Here is a 21,742-nt window from a genome sequence, read left to right on the forward strand (position 1 = left end):
TAAATTAATTGACATGAGACAGTAAGAAGTAAAAACAAATATTAAAATATCCCCAACTATAGCATCCAGCATGTAAGTTACATATTTTTCTTATCATTAAATAATCTAAATAACAGAATAACTTCAGTAGGCATGGAACAGGGTATACACTTTCCTCTTGCTATAAGTGAATGATCAAATGCTTCAGATTTTGCAGTGAATAAGATCTAGTTGACAGATTTATCATATTTTTGCATCTCCATTTGAAACAAATACTTAGAGAAAAATAGGCACTTTTGTTAAAATGAACATTTTTAATTTCCACAGAGGTCATCTGATGGGGACAAAGTGATTGGCAGATTAATTCTGGGTTCAAGTGCATAAATGTTTTGTACCTGAAACCCAGGTACTCCGCAGATCCCTGCCATGCTTCCTGCGTGTTCAGAATTCCGAGGTCATTAATTCTGAAGGAAAAAAAATTAAAGCCTTATGTACTGAGATGGTTGAATTAATTCTTATTTTTAATCCTTTTCTTTACAATTATAATATGCCTTGAGCCCTTTTTCTGCAACAGACCCTTTGGAAAATAAATACATAAGTATATAAGAAGGCAAGAAGAGAAAGCTTACATCACATGTGAAAAACTCATAAAACACACTAATTGAGGGAAAGTAAGTAAAAACTTCTTTTATTTCCTCCATTTGTGCATTTATGGTGTTGCCAGTAAAACCAAGCTGGAGGCACACTGTGTGAACTGGTCTGCAGCTCCAGGGAGGTGCTCCATGCCCTGTTTCTCTTCCCTGGTCTCAGCTCTGCTGGGGCATGGTGTGCCTGGGAAGATGCTCCCTGTGCTGGGCAGCAGCATCTGGGGTGCCACAGGCTCCTGGAGGCTTTTAGCCTGTCTGGCAAATCCATGGGGGGAAATGATGCCTCAGGTTTCAGCTTTTCTATTTCTCACATTCTGTGCTGCTGTAGTGTGTGGGTCTGGGCTCCACAGGAGGGGATGGTGAGCTCTGTGCACAGAGCAGGGACACAAAACAATTCCTGCTCCAGCTGGGCACCAAGGACAAATGATCCCAATCTCAGCCCCAAGAGCACAAACCCCGTGGGCTGGAGAGAGAAAAACAAGCAGGATGGGAGTGCAGGGGCTGAGCTGGAATTGGACAATGAACTGCAATGTGCACATGGAGCAGAGCTGATCCCAGGGAGAGACCCCGTGAGCACTCGTGCATTTTGGGGCCATTTGGGTTCATCCTGGCTGCAGCCCTGGCTGGGCTCTTGTGCTGCCCAAGGTGGATCCATGGAGGAGATCTTTGGAATGAATCCCTGCTTTGTTCTGTAGCTCTGTCCAGCCTCTCCTCTGGGGCAGCCCTCCCAAGGCATCACTCCTGCCAGAAGTATCCTGCTGAGTGCAAAATTTGGATTATTTGCTTGGTAATACCATGCAGCCTTCCCAGACAGGGAGGCCTCAAAGACTCCAGTCCGCCAGTTCCTAAGCTGTAAAGGGTCTCAGGTGTTTGCATTCACAAAATGTGCTTTTCAGTACCTGAATTCCATTCATTTCATAAGGCTGTGAAATGCTTCCTGAATTGAGGAACAAGTGGTTTTCCTAAGGTCAGAAAAGACACTGTGGTGGAGGAGGTTTCCAGGTGTTACACGAAGGAATATAGGAAGGGACAGCACTTATCCAAGAGAGATTTTGGTCTCTGTATTTAATATCTTGCTCAAATGTTCCTGGGGCATTTGTGTTCAGAGTAAGGGAGGGGGATGGATGGAGTCAGTGAGGTATGTCGAAGGCATCTTGAATTTTAGATACATGCTTTTTTCCTGTTCTTTGAAGTCACAATAAGCTATGTTTGGGTGTGTTTTTTTTTTTTTTTTCCTTTCTGTTTGTTTTGACATTGTTGGTTTTGTTTTGTTGTTTTTTGTATGTTTTTTTTTTTTTTTATTTAACATTATTGTTATTAGTTACTTAGTCCTAACACTTATTATAAAGGGATGATATACACTGAATCTGGAAATATCATTCTGGACATGAATGGTACATTTTTTCCATTCAAAAAATGGTAATTTTTTCCATTCAGAAAACCAACTGATACATACTGAATATCACTCCTGTCCTTCTCTTTGGGTTTCAGGTGTGCTGGCTTGGGCTCCAGTGCTCTTGCACTGAAGTCTTGCAGAGTTTCTTGTGTCAGTACTAGGCAGTACCTGGCCCTGCCCTGTAGGAGAGCCAAGGAGAAAATCAGTTTTTCTTGTTTATATTTATGTTGGTATGATTTGGGTGCAGAGTTTTGCAATAGAGGAGGGATGCTCCTATGATATGCTTTGGAAAGAAATCCAGTCACATGCACGGGGAGACTGCATTCCCCTCTGTGCTCTGCCTTGCACAATCAGAAGACACTGCACTGTAGATCCCACCGTGTTCCTGTTCCACTCAGTGCAGGTGTGGTTTTCCATCAGGGCCCGTGAGATCTGTCCTTGTGGTGCATCACTCGCTGTATGAATGAGCTTTAATTCCTGCCTGTTGTTGTCTCCCTGCTGGCACAGCTTTGTGATGCATTGAGGCTGTCACTCAGTGACAGCTTCTCCTTGCACGGGGAGCCTGAATGCAGAAAACTGCAGAGAGCTGTGAGTGCTGATGGAAGGTGTGTGGGCACTCAGTTGGTGGTGATTGGGAGTGGGGTTGATCCCTAATTGATCCCTAATTGGCTCCAGCTGTGCAGCACAGGTGAATGCTATTGAAGGTGAGGAGCCATGGAGTGCCCAGGGGTGCTGCCCAATCCCACAGGGAGCAGAGGGCACACAGCTGCACTGCATCAACAGCAGGGCACAAAAGGGCTGAAGCACAACAAGGTCAGAACTTGCAGCCTCCTGAAGTGCCAGGTGTTGCTCTGCATGGGCTGAAGCCTTCTGGAATTGTGTGGTGATAGTCTGGGTATTGTGACCATCTCAACTGCAACAAAGGTATCTCTTGTTTTTCTATCCAAAACTGTTTTGGTATTACAAGTTACATGTTCCACACATTGTGTATTTCAGGTTAAACACCTTCTGTTTCATTAGTGGGTCTGTACCTTAAAGATGCCCTCAACTTGCCCTGAATTCCTCAGGAATTTAAGAATTTTGGGTCTCAAGCATGAGGGAAGATGATCCCTCTTTGCATTCAAAATGGCAAGGCACTATGTTAAAGCAGAAATCTTGCATATTTTCAGGTTAAGAAGCTGAGGAATAAAAATTTTCTGTTCAAGTCTTTCTTAAATATTAGCTGCAGATACACATGCAGAAGAAAAATATGGTTTGATCACAGGGAAAAAATAGAAAATATTTTTAATTCAATGTTTAAAGAGCATCCTTGTGTTTTACTCTGTGCCAGATGACAAGCTCAGATAAATGTTACTTTAGCAAGAATCTATCCTAATGTGGAGTGTGCAGTAGAGGAATTGTATAGCAATTCCGCATTTATTTCTGTCTATATTTATTTCTGCTAGCTATTTGTAGCTAATTTGTAGCTATTAGCAGTGTTATTTATTCAGGACTCCTAGATCTCAAAATTAATGACAAAAATGTTATAAAGGTCTAAGTAAATGAGAGGAACAAGGTTTAATTCTTCTGAGGATCTGCAAGAACAAATTGGTATTTAGGTTCACATTTTACTTGTGAACATCTCTAATAAATGATAGGATTATTGCATAGGTTGGAAGATTTTTGTGTGGCTAGTAAAATATTTCCTGTTTCTCAGAGTTTAATGGAGGATAAGCACTTTTACGTCTTAGAAATATGTCAAAAATGTGAGGAGACTAGAAAGTAGAAATTGTACTAATTTGCTGCTCTTTGACTTTTTTACAAGACAATATTGCCAGAATTGATTGGTGGTACTGGACAACTCAATTCCTAAGCCAAATGCAGTGGCTGTAAACAGATTTACTTTTGAATTCATGCAGAAAAATGTGCCTTTTAATTTGTCTCATATTTGGGTACGCAGAAATAAGGATGTTCAGGCCACTACCTATTTCTGACAATTTCTGATGGTTTGGCTGATTTGTGTCTTTTGAGAGGAGAGAACAAATCATATTTCAGCTCTTTTTGGTTTCTGTGCTGTTCTGTATTTTGAATTATACCTAACAGAAGCAAGCAGAGAGCCCACAAGGTTTCCAAGCACAGTCTCTGTTGCACTGCCAAATGAAACAACAGATGTGATTTAGAAGTTTCCCCTAATTAGTCAGGCATCTTACATGATAGGATTGCCCAAAGAAGAGCTCCTAATACTTCTGACCTCTGCTCTATGCTGTAAAAGGTTCTCCTGATGCCAGAACAGGAATGGCAATTTGAGGTGGTGAAAGAAATGTGTTTGGGAGCAGCCAGGGCTGGCTCCTCTCCCAGGGGCTGGGAAAGGCAGGAGCTGAGTGGCATCCCAGAGCCATGGGGATGGGACCTCAGCACTGTCCTACAGCATGGGAAGGGTTAAACGGGCTCCAGGTGGGGCTGGGCAGGACCATTCTGGGTCAGATGGGCTCCAGGTGAGGCTGGGCAGGACCATTCCAGCCAATTTGTGCCCTGACAAAAGCCTTGCATTAACCACAGACAGCAGGTCTGCTCTGCTAAGATGCAGTTGTACCTCAAAGTTTGTGTTGCTCCATCCAAACCTGAAAATGGACATTTTTCAGAGCTGTAAGTACTGACCCATTGTTAAGTTATTTGCTGCTCCTTTTTTTTTTTTTTTTTTTTTTTTTTTCTGTTGTTCCTGAATCATGCCTATGTCTTATTTCTTGAGTGTTTTACTGGTGCCAATATGTCTATGATTATTTCTCCCAAGCTGTGATGCCACTTGCTTTTTTTAGACAGCTTCCTTGTGGTGATAGATCAGAACATTGTCATGGATTTTCAAAAGCAAGGCAGTTTTTTGGCTCTTGGATGTATGGGTTCCAAAGAAGGTGCTGGGAAGCAACTAATGATGTTTTTTTTTTTTTTTTTCCTTTTCCTGAATCATGCCTAGGTCTCATTTCTTGAGTGTTTTACTGCTGCCAATACATCTATGATTATTTCTCCCAAGCTGTGATGCCACTTGCTTTTTTTAGACAGCTTCCTTGTGGTGATAGATCAGAACATTGTCATGGATTTTCAAAAGCAAGGCAGTTTTTTGGCTCTTGGATGTATGGGTTCCAAAGAAGGTGCTGGGAAGCAACTAATGATGTTCTGATTTGGACTGACATCCAGAAAGGTGCTAGAGCATGATGTGTAGGATTTCTTCATCTTTTCATTGAGATGATTAGTTTGTTTGGGTTTTTTTTTCTGTTCTTGCAGCAGTGTCATTGTTGGAGCTGGAGCAGATGTTGGTGTTAAGTAAACACAGCCATAGCAGATGCCTGCATATCTAAATTTGTGTCTTGTATGTGTTACAAACTGTCTGAGCTCTGTACCATCATTTTATAATGGCTGAAATATTTGAGGGGGTGTCTAAAAATTAGCCTGAATTAAATTAATGAAATTACCCTGAGCTAAATTAATGAAAAAAAATGCTGGAATGATGCCTTCCCTTGTGTTTGCTGAAGGTGGGAGGTAAGGCCTGTACTGACGTTCTGACAGTGGAATATGTTGTTAAAATGGTGATTGGACTGGAATGGTGCTGTTTCAAAGAAAGCCAGAGAGGTTTCTCCCAGTATATATGCACATATTTGGGAAATGGCACATATTTTGGAAGCAGAAGGTCCAAGCAGTTTTCATGGGACCATCCATGCCTGCAGACTGAAACATGACGGAGAATTCCAGAGTACCAAGCAGCGTGTTTTGGGGTCACAAAGCAAAACCCCATCTCTTCCCTAGGGCTTGCTTCTCCACAGAGGCCTCCACCACCCTCACCACCTCTGCAGCCCACTGGCAATCCCAGAAAGGAGCAGTCATAAGCAGTGAAAATATGAAGGTGAAGGAGAGCATCCACCCCAGATAGTGCAGAATGAAAAATGCAATCAATATATTGCAATGCCTTCCTTCAGCCTCCTTTTTTTCCTGAACACCCAGTGTTTGATGCAGTGCTGTGTGTATTCTCAGGAGCCTTTTTCTGTGATGAGCACTTAGTTTTTGTGGCTCTCTGGTGTTAGCACATATTTTGGAAGCAGAAGGTCCAAGCAGTTTTCATGGGACCATCCATGCCTGCAGACTGAAACATGATGGAGAATTCCAGAGTACCAAGCAGCGTGTTTTGGGGTCACAAAGCAAAACCCCATCTCTTCCCTAGGGTTTGCTTCTCCACAGAGGCCTCCACCACCCTCACCACCTCTGCAGCCCACTGGCAATCCCAGAAAGGAGCAGTCATAAGCAGTGAAAATATGAAGGTGAAGGAGAGTATCCACCCCAAATAGTGCAGAATGAAGGCCTTAAATGAAAAATGCAATCAATATGTTGCAATGCCTTCCTTCAGCCTCCTTTTTTTCCTGAACACCCAGTGTTTGATGCAGTGCTGTGTATTCTCAGGAGCCTTTTTCTGTGATGAGCACTTAGTTTTTGTGGCTCTCTGGTGTTAATGAGATCAAGCAGATTCAGGAACTGAATCCAAATGACAGAAAACTTCATAAATTCAGTGAGTGAAGAGGTTTTTGTTGTTACTTTCAGTAACTGCTGGTAAGAATGTTATGTTAATTAGACAAGTTGACCACTGCCTCCAAAGGCAAATTCATTGTTTCATCTTCTCCAGCCTTCAAACAGTTGTATCTTGAGCCTTCCTCTTTCTAGGGACTGGTATTTGTTTCCATTGTGAAGGATTAAAAGCTTTTTTTCCCCATCTGGAGCTAATTTTTTTAAGGAGGCAGCTCATGTCCTGTGAGTGCCTGCTGTGCAGGCAGGGCTGCAGAGCTCTGTGTGTCACTGGTGCTCAGTCCTTGGGAGAAGTCCCACTTCCAGGGAATGAAAAAGCTGCTCAGGGATGCCCTTTGGAGCTGAGCAGAAGGAAAACCAGGAGCTCTGTGGAACAGGGGTCCAGAGAAGCTGTGGGTGCTCCATCCCTGAGGTGTTCAAGGACACCTGCGATGGGGCTCTGGTCTGGTGGTTGTACCCACCCATGGCAGGGGGGTTGGAGCTAGATTCCATGTCCCTTCCAAGCCAAACCATCATGTGATGGCAGATTTAATACCACTTTGTGCACTAGGAACTTTGTATAATTAATAACATGATTTCCAAAAGCATTTTTATCAGGCAGTTCAACCCTGAAGTGTGGTTTAAATGACATAGTTAAAATAGGTCAGCTGGTCAGAAAAGTCAGGGAGTAAAGGGATATCAAATAACATGTTGGTAAATGCACAGAAAAGTGAAGGGCATTATAAAATAGTGATTTTCTCCTAAACAAAGCCACCAAAAGTTGATATTTGCAATACAGGTATTTCCTAATTCTCTGTGCCTGGGGCTCAAAAGAGCAGTGTGCTGTTGCCCTGCTCCAGGTCTGTGAGTAGCAGCAGCTATAGATTTTCACGTTGTCAATGAGTTTCGCACACCTGGGAAAAATGCTTTTAAATCCCAGGGTTAAGGAGAGCTGGACAGGAATTACTGTGCCTCTGCAATTACCCACAGTGTTTCAGACTGTGGGGCAGCTGTACTTTGCTCTTTCTGAAAGTTTAGACATCTCTCTTTTCCTGCTGGGTTTACAGATGGTGCTCTTGCCTGAAACCACTTGAGGTGGATCATGATCTTTCTTTTTACTAGACGTTGTAGCCCAAATAAATACTTAGGACAGAAATGTTCAAAATGGTGTTGTCATCCCCACTCCATACAGGCTTTCCATGCTAAAAAAAGAAATCTAAATTATTCAACTGTTTAAATTACATTGTATATGCACAGGCACCAAGCAGAGCACCTTCTGCAGCATGAAGATCCCTGTTTAGGAAGGCATCAAAATCTGCAGTATTTTGCAGAACTTGATCTGAAAAATCAGAACCAGAGATGTGTAGGATTCTTGCTTTCAAGTTTGGCCTTGTTTCTGTTCCTGCCACTGACTTGAATTTTGGTAACCTTTGTGTTTGGGAGAAAGAGGTGGTCAGGAATGCAGAGGTTACAGTGGGTGTGTTAATGTGTGTAATGCAGTGGTATAATGGGTATGTCAGTGTGGCACAGTGCTCTGGTATCTGAGCCAGTTCTGAACAAACTTGCTCAGGACTTGGAACAGCCCTTCCCAGAACACAGGGAAGGTATCTGTGTGATCACTGAACATTCCTCTTGATTTAATACAAGCAAAGAATAGAGATTTATTTTTAGAGTCCAGTGCAACTGTCTCCAAATCTTCTCCCTTTAAATTAATTTTCATTTAGATTGACTTTTTGTTTTCTTACTGTTGTGGAGAATGTTGCAGACAACAAGGTTTTGTACCCCAATTCTGATCCAGTGGCACTCAGAAGGGAACAGACTTTTCTCCACAGATGTTATTGTGCAGGATAATATGTACAGCACAGCTCATGGGCAGATTTATTAGGGCTGTGCATATATAAAATGCTCTAAGCAATGAAGGATTTGGGCTGCTTGGTCAGGTCTTTGAATGATAAATGGATTTACTCAACAGCATTCATCTGTGTGCATTTGACATTACCTGAGTTCCAGTTTGCTGTGCACACAAGGAGCTGAAGGAAATTGAGTTTTGCCAATCTTAGCAAATTGTGCCTAATTGCACCCTGACTTATTTTGTGTTCTGGAGAGCTGATACAGTTGATATTGCAGGATGGTTGGGTCTTATTGATGTGAGGCTGCTTGTTATGAAAAGGAACATCACGGTCCTGTTCCACTGCGAGGTTTTGTTTTATGAAAATATTTTTGTATCTTTCATATCAGATGTGATATTATTTCCCCACCAGATGTCACGCAAACAAGCCCTAATTATGCACATATTCAGTGTACTGGAGCTCAGGGAACCTGCTCAATGGCTGACTAATATTGCTTGCAGAGTGCTGCACTTGTATAAATACAGCATTTACTTGTTCCAAGCCACCTACAGTCACTTCTGCTTGAGATTTATATAACCAGTAATATTTTATGTTTTCAGCCTATACAAAGGAGGTATTGTATTAAATGAAGAAAGAGCTTCTTTTTAATGCTGCAGTTAAGGTTCCACGGTTTCTCATCTTACTTTCTAACTACTTTTGCTCTTGTTAAAATCATGGTGAAATTTTCCATTTATTTCATAAGTGCAGAGTTTGTTTTTTGAGCTCGATTTTCTACAAGTAAGTGATCTGATCTACATTTTGAGACTTTAGTGTTTCAGTGCAAGGTTTCAGTACGTTGCAATTCACTGAGAACCTCTTGGTGGACTGGCCTTGACCAACATAAAATATTAAATGGTGCTGTATGTCAAATTTTGAAAAAAATAGGGATTTAGAAAACATCCAGGAGGTTCCATTCTTAATCTCTCTCTCTCGTTATTATGTGAAGAATAGTGTGTATTATGTACACTCTTTGCAAGGGATGTGGAGCTACTTTTAAATTTCCTGGGCCCAGAATAGCCATGAGTGATAAAGCCATGCATTTCTGCCATGCAGGGTCTGGTGCTTGCGCAGGCAGCCTTGCAGCCAGCCTTGCAGGAGCTGCTGAGGCACTCAGGAGGTGCCCAGAGCAGCTGTGGCTGCCCCTGGATCCCTGTGAGTGGCCCAGGCTGGATGGGGCTCTGGGTAGGCTCTGGTGCAAGGTGTCCCTGCCCATGGCAGGGGCTGGGATGAGATGAGCTGTAGGGTCTCTTCCAACCCCAACCATTTCTCTGAGTCTATTGGACATTTTTGTGGGGTTTCTGTGTGAGCACAGGGGAGTCCTGCAGGAAGGAGCTCCCCAGGAGCGGCAGAACATGTCTGCCTGGTGCTCCCAAATCCACTCATCCTCTTGGTGCTTTCTGCTGCAGACTCTGGGCTTGAGGGGAAAGGCAATGCTCTGAGAACAGGCAGCCTCCTGTGACTTTAAAGGGTTTTGAGTGTCATGGGACAGCCAGGAATGTGAGGCAACAATGTGATTTATCCTAAAAGGACTCCAGTGTGTAACTGGCAGGCATTTTCCTGAGGAGGAAGCAAAAATGAAAATACAGACTCCATGAATGATGATCCAAATGTGTCAGCCTCCTTTTCCTTCAGCCAGAGCTTTCTCTTTCCAATCCTAAATGATTATTGGTTATGACCACCCCTCTTTCTGGAGGGATGCCTCTGTTCCCATCTGCTTCTGTTCCCATTTCTGCTCCCATCAGTACCACGGTGCATTTTTAGGTGAGCTGCCCTTGGTAGCTCAGAGGTGATCATGGCAGAGACATGTCAGGGTTTATTCTGATCCCTGGAACGGGGAGAGGCAATGTTCCACTGTCACTAACAGGAATTAGTGGGGTATCACTGCTCTTAAGTATATGTGACCTAATAAGAAAACTCAGTAACTAACCATGGAAGAGTAATTTTAGCAGAGAACAAATTACATTGGGTATATTTAGTTTCTTTTACTTTAAACCAGTGAGAATATCATTACTAATCTTTATTCAGGTGTCTTTTACTTAACTGCAGAGCAAAATTTCTAGTCAAAGAATATAAATAGATTCAAGAGCAATTGTGAAGTGCTATCTAAAATGAATAGCTCAAATTGGAGTTGGAGAATGATTGTGATATAAAAATGAATTCAGTATCTTGCTAATTTTTTTTCTAGCTAGAAAGCTTCTTTCTACTCTTGTTTTAGTGAATTCTTTTGTGATTCTCATGCTATGATGCCATTCTAAGAGGACTCCAAAGAAGTACAAATACACAAGAAAAATTAGTAATGAGAAGTGAGGAAAAAATCCCACAAGCTTTTGGTATTTTTGTTGTTGAAATATTTGTAGTTTTGTGTCTAAAATACTTGGCCTAAATTGACTGACAAAATAATTCTAATTATGAAAAACATTATCAAGCTGTAGTGCATTCTATTAGTGTGATCAGTCACTAATGTGTTCTGCTTGGGAACTGATGATGCAAGATGGCTTAAATGTGTAGTTCATTATTATTATGGATGGTTTCTAAATTTACTGAATTGCTTCACCCAGTGCTGCAAAATAGAAAATGACATTCCCAATAATACTGTTTTGTACTGAAGTTTATCTAGTTATAAGAATTTGTATGTCAAGATAACTTGCAAAATGAAAGAGTTGCTGTTTTCAAGCAGAAAGCCAATAAGAATAATAGCTGTTAACACAGTTTTCTATTAAATAGCTTAAAACAGCCTAAAATGTAGAAACCAACAGTAAAAAATAAATAAAAATACAGTCAGTAATAAATAGAGTAATAATTTGTTAGTGCAGTTGTGACTTCGTAGCTGAAGTATTTAGTAATTTTTATAATTGTTATAGTAATGACCAGTTATAATAAGGGATAGTTTACAGTTGGTCAGTCTCAGTCAGAACTTCTTTGCCTCTCTGGAAAATTAGTTCTATTTAATGGAAGTAGTGCTGCAGTACTTGATGCTGGATTTTGAGTTAGTTTTGTGTGTGTACAAGATACAATATTTTAAAAATAGTTTTCTGCTATATTTGTGTATTTCCATGCATCATAGAGATGACTTTAGTCACTGTCTATCATAACATGCACTTTGGAAGACTTTTTATTTAGAAAAAATCTGTGAAAAAAACAACAAAAGCATTGAATGTGATAGGAATCAGTAGGCTTTACTTTTGCACACTTGTAGAGTAGGAAATACCAGTGACTGTCTGTGGGGTGAAGCTGGCAGCACAAGGAAGAGTGACCCCAGAAGCAGGAAATTCAGGAACTGCTGTGAGCTTGCTGCAAAGTGCTGCTGAAGTACCCTTGTGGCAGCAAATGCAGGAGTGCTAAAAGAGCAATTCGCTGTGGCCAGCCACAGAGCCACCTCTGCTCTGGGCTGTGTGCAAGTTGGAGAGGGTGACAGTTCAGAGTGCTGCTAGAGCACTCTTGGTAGTTCTTGGCTGCTTAAAAACATCTTAAAGTTTGTTTTGTGGGAGTACCTGCCTTAAATTATTGGTGAGTCTGGGTTAGGCAGGTCAGGCTCAACAGAAATGTTTTTTTCTTAAATGGAACTGTGTCATCTTTTGCCAATTGGTTTAAATATGGCACTCTCTGCATTTGCAGTAAGAAATGTTATTTTGTAAGGTATAAGAGCTGGACTTTATTAATTATATATACTTTATGTTATTGTTACAAACTCTGTTGAGCTCTATCAGTCATTTCCTTGAGTGAGAACTTAATGCTGAGGACTAGTTGATGTAGGGCTGGAAGTTGCTGGGAAATGGCAGTCTTCCTCTTTTCTGCACCTTTTAATTCCATTTGGTGAGGTGAGCTGCTCTTCCCAAACTAAGGCAGAGCTTGTTGGCATCCCAGTGCTGGCCTGGTGAAGCAGTGCTCCTCCCTTGGGTCTTTGTGTCTGGGTGACCACTGAGTGCCAAGCTTATCTCTGCCATCCTTTGCTGCAGCAATCACACTCATTGTGGCTTTTCAGGCCCCTGGCAGCTCGTGTCTGGGCAGCTTCCAGTGCTCTCAACAGCACCATGGGCTGTTGAAAAATGAAAGTTTGCCCTGTCTGATGTTCCAAAATGCCATTTGGAGGGCTGCTTGGCAGTGCTGGGCTCCACGTGAGGAGGCACATCCGTGGCTTCTCCCGGTTTACTCCAGCTCTGCACCCAGGTGGTCCCTAACAGGAACCTGTGTCACAGACATACTTCATGACAAATCCTTTTGCCAGGATCTGCTGAGGAGCTGGGAAGCTTCAGCTTCTCCATGTTGTGCTGCTTTGGAATGTGATTTGGAGAATTGTTTACCCAGCATGTGAAATTGTTTTTCTTGATGACCTGTGTCAAGGCTGTGAGCAGTCACAAGATTTTGTTATTCATTCCTTTCCTAGCCTTCTGATGGATCCTTTCTCTCTATTATTTTTAGTGTAGTTTTATTGTAGCATTTTAATATAATATATATAATAATATAGTAAATCAGCCTTCTGAAACATGGGGTCAAGATTCTCATCTCTTCCTTCATCCTGGGACCCTTGAACACAACCATAGAACCTGTGTTCCTGTTCTGTGGCACCAAGAAAAGGCAGTTGAGGGAAAATTAAACTTTAAAAGTTTCCCCCAGGTTTGAAGATCAAAGATATCTTGGAAGGAACTCTGGTGATTCAGCAAAACCTTTTAAATTCAGGGCAATGTTTTGAGGCTCACAGTTGTAGCCTGTGACACTGCATAGAGTTAGTGTTGAGTTGTTATTCCTAAACTACTCAAAAAATGAATGAGAATTTCTTGCCAGCTCTGTAAAAGTTAAGGTGAGATCAGTTTTATGTGCTTCTGCTGGTGTTCCTGTCCAAGGTGGTAAAAATAGGATGTTGAAGAGTGTCAGAGGTCAGCTTCTTAATTTAGACCAAAAAAGGCAAATACTCAGGAAATTCTTGGCTAGAAGATTAGTGACGTAGTAGAATGGGTGAAAGAATGAATGAATGCTTGCAATACTAATTTACAACAGAAAGATGGATTTTAGAATAATTTATATGAGCTCCCTGAGCTCATTTAAAATTGATGAGCAAAGATTTCAGTAATTGAAAAGAACTAAGAGCGGTGCTGAACTTGAGAATAAAGAAAAAGGTGTGCAATATTGAAGGATGAATAAAAGTACAGCATAAACTTGTGGAGAACTGGTGAATTTGGGTCAAAGTACCAGTGAAGGAGCCACAAAACACAGGTGGAGCTGGAAGATGTGGAGTCTTTGACTTTCCAGTTTTACAGGCTATGCATGTGAATTGTTTGTCACCCTAACTTGAGCTCCTCTCTTGCCTCCCCTGCTTCCTCTTTCACATCTTTCTGTGTGTGCCCCAGTGCCTTTTTGGAGATGGATGCTGTTTACCGCACAGTCTGGCAGAAATCTGATTGTAATTTATGGGATGAAATTTTTCAGTTATTCCTTACAAACACCTTGCAGTTTCTCTCTTGGGAATGTCTCGAGGGCGTGGCTGCAGCTGGGGCAATGTGCCACCAAAAAATGTCCATATTTACAGTATTTACCTGAATCTTTAAACAATCTTTGGTGGTTTGTCCCCTAGATTTTTCCTGACAAGGTTGATACTCGGTTTTAAAATACCCTTTTCCTTTGACTTGATTGTTTTTAAGAAGTGCCATGGTTTTTTTTATGCTGCAGGAGCACTGTGAAGTGAGTATGGCTTATAGAACTCACAGAACTGGGCCCAGTTAGCTTATGTCTGCCTCTAAGGTCCTGTCCTTCCTAGGCACAGTTTGTTCCCTTGGGGACAAAATCTGCTCTTTGCAGAGCCTCTACATGTGTAACTGAAAGCAGAGATTTTTCATTTGTGTCAACTGTATTTAGATTTCATAAACATCAGCTTCTAGCTGCTTTGAAGCACATCACTGTACATTTGCTTTTGAAAAAGGCCATCCTGTCTAGAAAATGCTAACATTTTTTTTGTTCTATGGCTGTTTGTTGTCAGTGTTTTTAGCCAGCTATCTATAAATAATTTTGGTTTGGAAAGCACATTCAGCCCAGTACTGAATCATATCATGACTGATGGTATCCACTGATTGTTATTTATTGTTGTCTACCAGGTGCAATAACTCTTTTTTCCTGGGCTGTCTGCAGTGCTGGTGTTGTTTATATGGGAGCTGTAAAATGGCTAAAAAACTTGGCTGGTTTTTGGGGTGGTTGGTGTTAATGTCCAGTCACAGAGGGTGTGTGTTGGGGTGAGTGAGAACATGCTGTTCCCAGATTTCTGTGCTGTTCCCAGGTTTCTGAAGGACACAAGCCTGGCTCGGTGCCTGTTGGGTGCAGTTTGCCACGCTGAGGTTCTGCAATGTTTTGCTGTCAGTGCTGAGGAACTGAGCTCTCTCACCTGCTGTGAATCTCACTGTTCTCAGCCTGCCTTCCCAGGGAGAATTACATCCTCTGCTTGAAAGCATTATTCTGGCAGGCAAAAATGTGCTGGGTAGCACAGCGTTCCATTTTAATAAGCCAAATAAACTGCTGTTTAGCAGAGCCCTTTTGATAAGGGATCACAGCCCTGAAATATCAGCTGGCATAATTTTGCAATTCTCTGTTTAATTGAGTGGAGTTAAATGAGTTCATACTGGCCTACCTGGGGTAAGGATCAAGCAAAGGCTGTGTCATAATGAGCCAAAGACAAATTAATCTGAGAGCCATGATTTCTACCCTTTTTTTTCCTTGGAAGGGACCCAACATAGTGTTGCACAGAGATTCAACTTCTGATTTTTCTGGTTTAAACTTCAGCAGTTTCAGCACTGCTGAAAATCTGTTTGATTTTTAAAAATTATTTTTTTACTCCAGCATGAGCTTCTGCACCCTCCTGCCTGACCACAAATGCTGTGGTTATGTAAAACTTTCAGATGCCTAATTTTTTATTCAGGTGATGTGATTATGTGGACTTTTGGATCTAATAAATCCATGCAAATGCTGCAGCTGTCCAAGAAGAAATTGTGGTTCTACAAGAGCGCTGACATAACAGTATTATTGCACAAAATGTGTTCCAGCATTATGTGCAGTGAAAAAAAATAAACATCTCCTAAGCAGCAACAGGTGTTTGATCCAGCACAGAAACATAATCATTAATGGTTATTTCCTTTCCTCTCATTGGAGAGGCAGTAATTGTTCCCTGAGAATTTGGTGGTGATGGGGATTTGTTGCTGTTCATTTTAATAATATCTTCTGTAGCACCAGTAGATAATGGCTAGTACCTCCAATGTTAATAATTTTTCAGCTATTTTCTGTCTTCTCATTCTTCAGTTCAGGCTTAGGTTAGCCTGTTTTATGTTGCAATTGGGAGAAGCCAAGAGTGTGCATTTAATAAGTTTTAACAGCTCATCTCTCAGTCATGAACAGGTAAACTATCCTGGTTTTGCTGCATTAGGACATTTCAGGAGCAATTCTAATACACATTGAAGTTGTAAATCTGGTTAACTGTGATGCCAGATGTGAAACATGAGGTGTGGGTATTGTCCATTTGCGTGGTGAATGAGTGACTTTGTACAATGGAGAAATGTTTTCCAAGTAAGCCTTGCTGAAATGGGCCACTTGTGAAAGAAATATCAACTTACATGTCATGCGCTGTAGATTTTTTCACAGCTATCTAAAGTTTGACTGTGAAGAGCCTGCAGCTACCTGGAAATCTCAGGAATCGGGACAGCGGTGTGCGTGTGAACACCCACCTTTGGGATCTGTCTGCCTCTGAGTGTCTTTAGCCCAGCATCCTCAGTGCCTGGGGAAGCCTGGGATGGATTTAGTGCCTGAATTGAGTGCTGTACCTACTGCTGAAGCCCAGCTGTGTCAACATCCCTGACAGGACCCCGCATTTCCTTGCAGAGCACCACACACATTTCCTCACAGTTTGCTTCTTGCAGTGCCTACTAAAATGACAGTGTCGATAGCAATGCTAGTGCTGTGGGGGGATTCCCATGGAAATGTCAGGGGTTGGTGTCAGCAGGGCAGCCCCTTCACCCTCAGTGCCAGCCTGCCAGATGGCTGTGATGAGGAGAGGTCTCACAGCTCAGCCAGGGAGCTGTGCTGGGCTTGCTCTGTTTGGGGTGTGCCAAGCCTCCAGCAAGGCTGCTCCGCTGGGAAAAGCTCCTCCCTTGGAGGGAAGGGTGGGAAATGTGTGGGAGCACTGCCTGAAGCCTGTCAGGGAGTAAAGGTTCCCTTCAGCCCATGCTGAGGAAGATCCCAGGAAAGTTTGGCTGCAGAGAGCTGGCCTGCCACCTCTGAAAATTCCCAGAATCTCTGGGTTGGAAGAGACCTTCAAGGCCATCGAGTCCAACCCAGCCCCAGCACCTCAGCTGAACCCTGGCAGCCAGTGCCACATCCAGGCTCTGTTACACACACCCAGAGATGGTGACTCCACCACGTCCCCAGGAATTCCCAGAATTCCCAGAATCACTGGGTTGGAAGAGACCTTCAAAGCCGTCGAGTCGAACCCAGCCCCAACAGCTCAGCTGAACCCTGGCACCTAGTGCCACATCCAGGCTTTGTTAAACACACCAGGGATGGTGACTGCACCACCTCCCTGGGCAGCCATTCCAGAACTTTATCACCCCTTCTGGAAAAAACTTCTTCCTAATATCCAACCTAAATTTCTCTTGATGCAGCTTGAGACTTGAGGCAAAATGATTAGGGAGGAGGTCACTGTTTGGTGGAGGTGTTTGGAATGGTGGCATGGGCTACTGAAACAGACCCCTTTTGTATTTCAAGCTGTCAGTGGGTGGGTTCTGAGTGGTCCCAGTGTGGCCTGAAGGGAGCTGTGCAGTGAGTTCAGGCATGGCTAGTCATGCGATGCTCAGCAGAGTCTGGAAGGCAGGAAGCCACTTCCAGGGTGTGAAGCTAAACTAACACTCAAAAATGAATGTGACTGCGTTTTTTCAAGGTCAGCTTTTTTAAACTTCACAGTCTGCAATGTCAAGCTCTTGATACAAACTAAAAGGAAAAAAATCCTGGTGTTTAAGAACAAAAAAGCAATACATTTTAATAGCCAGCTATCATTCTTCTTCCCACTCATTTACAAGTGTGGTATGCAAGCTTAATTCTAGGCTGTGCTTGCACACAGCCCCTGTCCTGGCAATTTCATGTGCAGTTTATTTTGGGGCACAGTGTTTCTCACTGTATTAGCTAGCTGTCTGCAGCAGCCATGGCAAAGCAAGCTGTGCTCTGGGAGATGTGATGTGGCATGACTGCCTCAGTGTAAAGCACAATTTCTGTATCCAGCAAGGAACCCATAAACAGAGATAGCAGCTATGGAGGATCAAGTAACAGAAAGCTGTGCTTCAATCTTTGACTTGCCAGTCAGGAAGACATAAACCAGTGATGGCTGATAGAAAAGAAATACTGTGTGTGCAACAAGAGGGAGAACATGGCCTTATAATGTATTTTTCTTAAAGAAATAGGAGGTTTAAATTTTTACCACTATTTCTTTGGCAGCTTGCACGTTTTTTCTGTGGCTAAGAAGCAGGTATTCAGCTCTTGGTCTGATCTGAGATGCAGCGTGGTGCTGGTTACCTGCTGCTGCTCCTGAACAGCTTGGAACAGCAGCACTGGAAAGGGAAATTTGTCCTCAGCTGTCTCAAAGTGATGTAACCATCAAAGACAAATTAGGGCAGCAGATTTAACTGCTTTAATGAGGAATGCTATGCCAAGAGCTTTCAGCAGTCTGGTTGTCCATGGGCAGTGCCTGTATTTTGCAGCAGCAGAGAAAACACATGCAAAATTCAGGCCAGATTTTGCTTTTATTTCCACCAGAGAACAGCTTGGTGGAATGGATTGACTCAGAACGTGCCCATATCTAAATGTGTACTGGATTGTTTAGCTTTATGCAGATCAAGGCAGATCACTGGGTGCTGTTGTCCCTCTGTCCCTGAGCCAGGTTTGTGTCCTTGTCACCAGGAGCAGAGCAATGACTGCTCCAGGCTGATGCTGCTCAGCATTTCACCCTTCAGTGCAGTGCCCAGCAGCATTAGACACAATTTGGTGTGCAGGTTTTCATGCAGGACTGGCCACCACAGCTTTTGAACAGCCACGTGGCAAACGGTGCATTGCAATTTATCAATGAAGGCAAATCAATATTGCGTTTTCTATGTAACTTAGATTTTAAAAAAACTTCAAAACCTTTAAAAAAAAACTTTTTTTTTTTTTTAAAATTAGTATTTGTTCCTGCATGAAACATCATGGTCCTGCATGTGTACATAAGACAAAATTCATTTAAGCTGCCCTGGCTAATTAAAAGAAAATGCAAAAAACCCTTGAATCAAATCAGTTCAGTTAGAGGCATAAATTAAGGACGTCCATGAATTTCATTGAGTGAAAAATGTTCTTTTCTCTCTACAACTGCCACTTCCAGAAGCTTTCTGTATCTCAGCAGCTCAGTGGCCTGGAATGATTTGGTGAAAGAAGCCAGTTCTAGAGATCAGGATCAAGTTAATGAAATAGTGGACTGAACATAATCTCCTGCTTAAACTCAGTTGTGCCTCTGGATTCTGCTTGCTTGAGAGCTCTTAACTCTGGATCCGCTGGCAGGGATGAAATCAATTGTGTAACTGCTATTTCAGTGGACCAACCCTAATTCACCTCCCTGGACAGTATTTTGTGGTTTTCATTAATAAATTTTTGAAAGGAAATTAATAAATTTTCTAAATTAAGTAATAATTCTAATTAATTAATAGTTATTTAATGTCTAAATGGAAAAACTAATAATGAATTATTTAATAATTAAATAATTAGTTACACAATAACAATAATTATAGTGTAAAATTCTACTAGTCATTAGTGTTAATAGTATCTTAACAGTGAAAATCAGCTTCACCTTTACTGTTCTGGCTGGCTGTTTTCATGAACATAATTCTTATATTCTTATTCACATTTCACTCACTTCATGCTGGAAGAATAGAGGTAAACTTTGGAAATTTTGATGAGCTTGTCTCCTTTTTTGAATTTAGGGTGACTTTTCCAATTTAACCCTGCTCCTGTGAATAAAAGGGATTTTTGTAGCCTTGCTATTTAGCTTTCCAATGAAGTTAAAGCTTCCTAACTAGACAAGCTGGAATGTGTTTGGAGCAGCCTGCCAACAGATTATTTGCTGCTTTTGCCACCTTGAGAGAGGCAACATCTTTCTGACATGCCCAGAACACTTAAGAAATCCAAATCCTCATTTAAGTAAGCAGCAGGCTAATTTTAAGAGGAACAACGCATCTCTCAGTAAAAGCTGAAGAGGCTAAGGAGGTCTGGGCTGAAGGAATCTGTCCATCCATCAGATCACAAGCCTCACAGATGGCTGAAAAGGGAGCAATGTTTTTGGTTTTGTTATAGTTGATGTAATGACAAGGATATCAGCATAGCAGAAAGTAACCACAAATGCCAAGAAGGGCCTCACTCTGATCTGAGTCTTTGCTTGATATTTACAAAGTGACAGGATAAATAAATATTCAGTTCTAGCTGAATTTTAGCTACCATGGCTGAAAATGGGTATGTAACTCTTTTTCTGGGAAAAATCCAAACCGAACAGGTTGGGTCTGTTGCATTTTATGAGACAACTTTGTCCATTCTGCATGGCTGAAGTGTGATTTCTAGAAGTCTGGGGACCTCTGTCAGCCTCCAGGTTCTTTGTACTCAAGGTTAAAATACTACCCTTATTTCTAAAAATTCTACTGTTATTTATGAAGATTCAACCTGTATTTCTTTCCCTTTTTACCTTTATTTCAAATTGCAGTTACCTGTAGGATTAAACTCAAGTAGCTGCAGACCAAGGTTAAATTCTTGGGCGGTATTTGTTTGTGTGAAATCTGTCTTTGAGTTTTGCTTGTGCTTACCCTTGTCCCCCATCTCTGTACAGCTGAAGGAAGTTTTTACCACTCTGGATCTGCATGCTCTAAGAAAAAGCCTTCAGAAAAAACTCTGGGTGAATTTGAGCCAGCCTGTGTCTGGAAAAACGCAGTGTTAAAAGTGCTACACAGAGTGTGGATTTTACAAAGAAAATACTTCCTGAAGCCTTTAGTCTCTCCTGAGGCTGTGCTGGAATTGAGCTTTGCAGAGCAGACTCTAAGTCAGGACCTGTAACAGTTTTGTTTAACAGTTATTTCTAATGAAAACAAGCTTTCTTTCAGTCAAAAATATTTCAGAAACCAGTTGACAATTCAGTAGATAATTTATTGGGTTTAAGTGTCATTTCTTGGCTTTGGTATTAAGCTTTAAAAAAGGAAGATCGATGGTTGTAGTAAAGCTGGAGTCACAGAAGCAATTGGTGGATAATTAATTGTTATTTAGTGATTCTCTTTAGTCTTTGATCAGACTTGGCTCTTCTCTAAAAAATGGACTCAGAGATACCTTTCTGCAAAGTTTGATGTTTTTTCACTTTCCTGTGCCTTGAAAATATCAGAAGAAGGAAATATCACTGCGCTTTCTGAAGTACCCGTGCTTTAAAGAAAGAGACCTCAACAATGAAAGAACACTTATATAATGTGTTAAGCAATTGTCCTGGGTTGTCTATATGATGCTTTTATCCCAAATCGTCTTGTTCTGTTTATACTGAATAAGTTTTGCACCTTTAAGACTTGTTCCAGCGAGTGAAGAGGGGAGGAAGAAGCCGCAGTTTGTTTTCAGACTGCACTCACTCCTCCCCATTCCTGCTCCTGGACTGTGCTGTCTGCAGATGGACAGACAGCAGGACATAGCTCTCCTTTGATTTTAGTTAGTCTGAGCTAGCTGAGGCAGAGAAGATCGCTGGAGTGTGGACTGATCAGAGACTGAGTGAGCCAAACTGCAACCCAGAGAGGGGACTTCTCTGAGTTTGCCATCTCTTTTTGGAGCAACAAAAAGTTTTGTTGTTTAATATTGTTTAAGTTCTGTTGTTTAATAAACAAGTTTCTTTCCTGTTTTCTCCAAAGAAATATTTTCACTCGCACCAGTTGAGGGAAGGAGCCGATTAAATCTGCTTTTCCAGAAGACCCCCTTGAGAGATGGTCTCCCAAATTTGCCCCGAACCAAGACATCAATTCAGTAATAAGGAAATGTCAAGTCTATGACAGTTTAATATCCTCTTTGTTACTGTAATGTTTGCAAAATTTCCCCTCTGAATCATACAGAGTGAAATGATACAGGTGGAGCTAATTCTTAATAAATTATTATATTACTAATAAATTTTATTTCAAAATCGTGGGAGAAGTGGGAAGCAGATCATAGCTAGTACACAGTAAATCTTTTGAGGTCAAACCATCATTTTAAAGACATCTTATGATAAAAGCAAACTTATTTTTTTGAAAATGAACTGAAAGAAACTG

Source organism: Onychostruthus taczanowskii, unplaced genomic scaffold, assembly GCF_017590055.1.
Source record: "Onychostruthus taczanowskii isolate IOZ18803 unplaced genomic scaffold, ASM1759005v1 scaffold76, whole genome shotgun sequence".
Classification (NCBI taxonomy): domain Eukaryota; kingdom Metazoa; phylum Chordata; class Aves; order Passeriformes; family Passeridae; genus Onychostruthus; species Onychostruthus taczanowskii.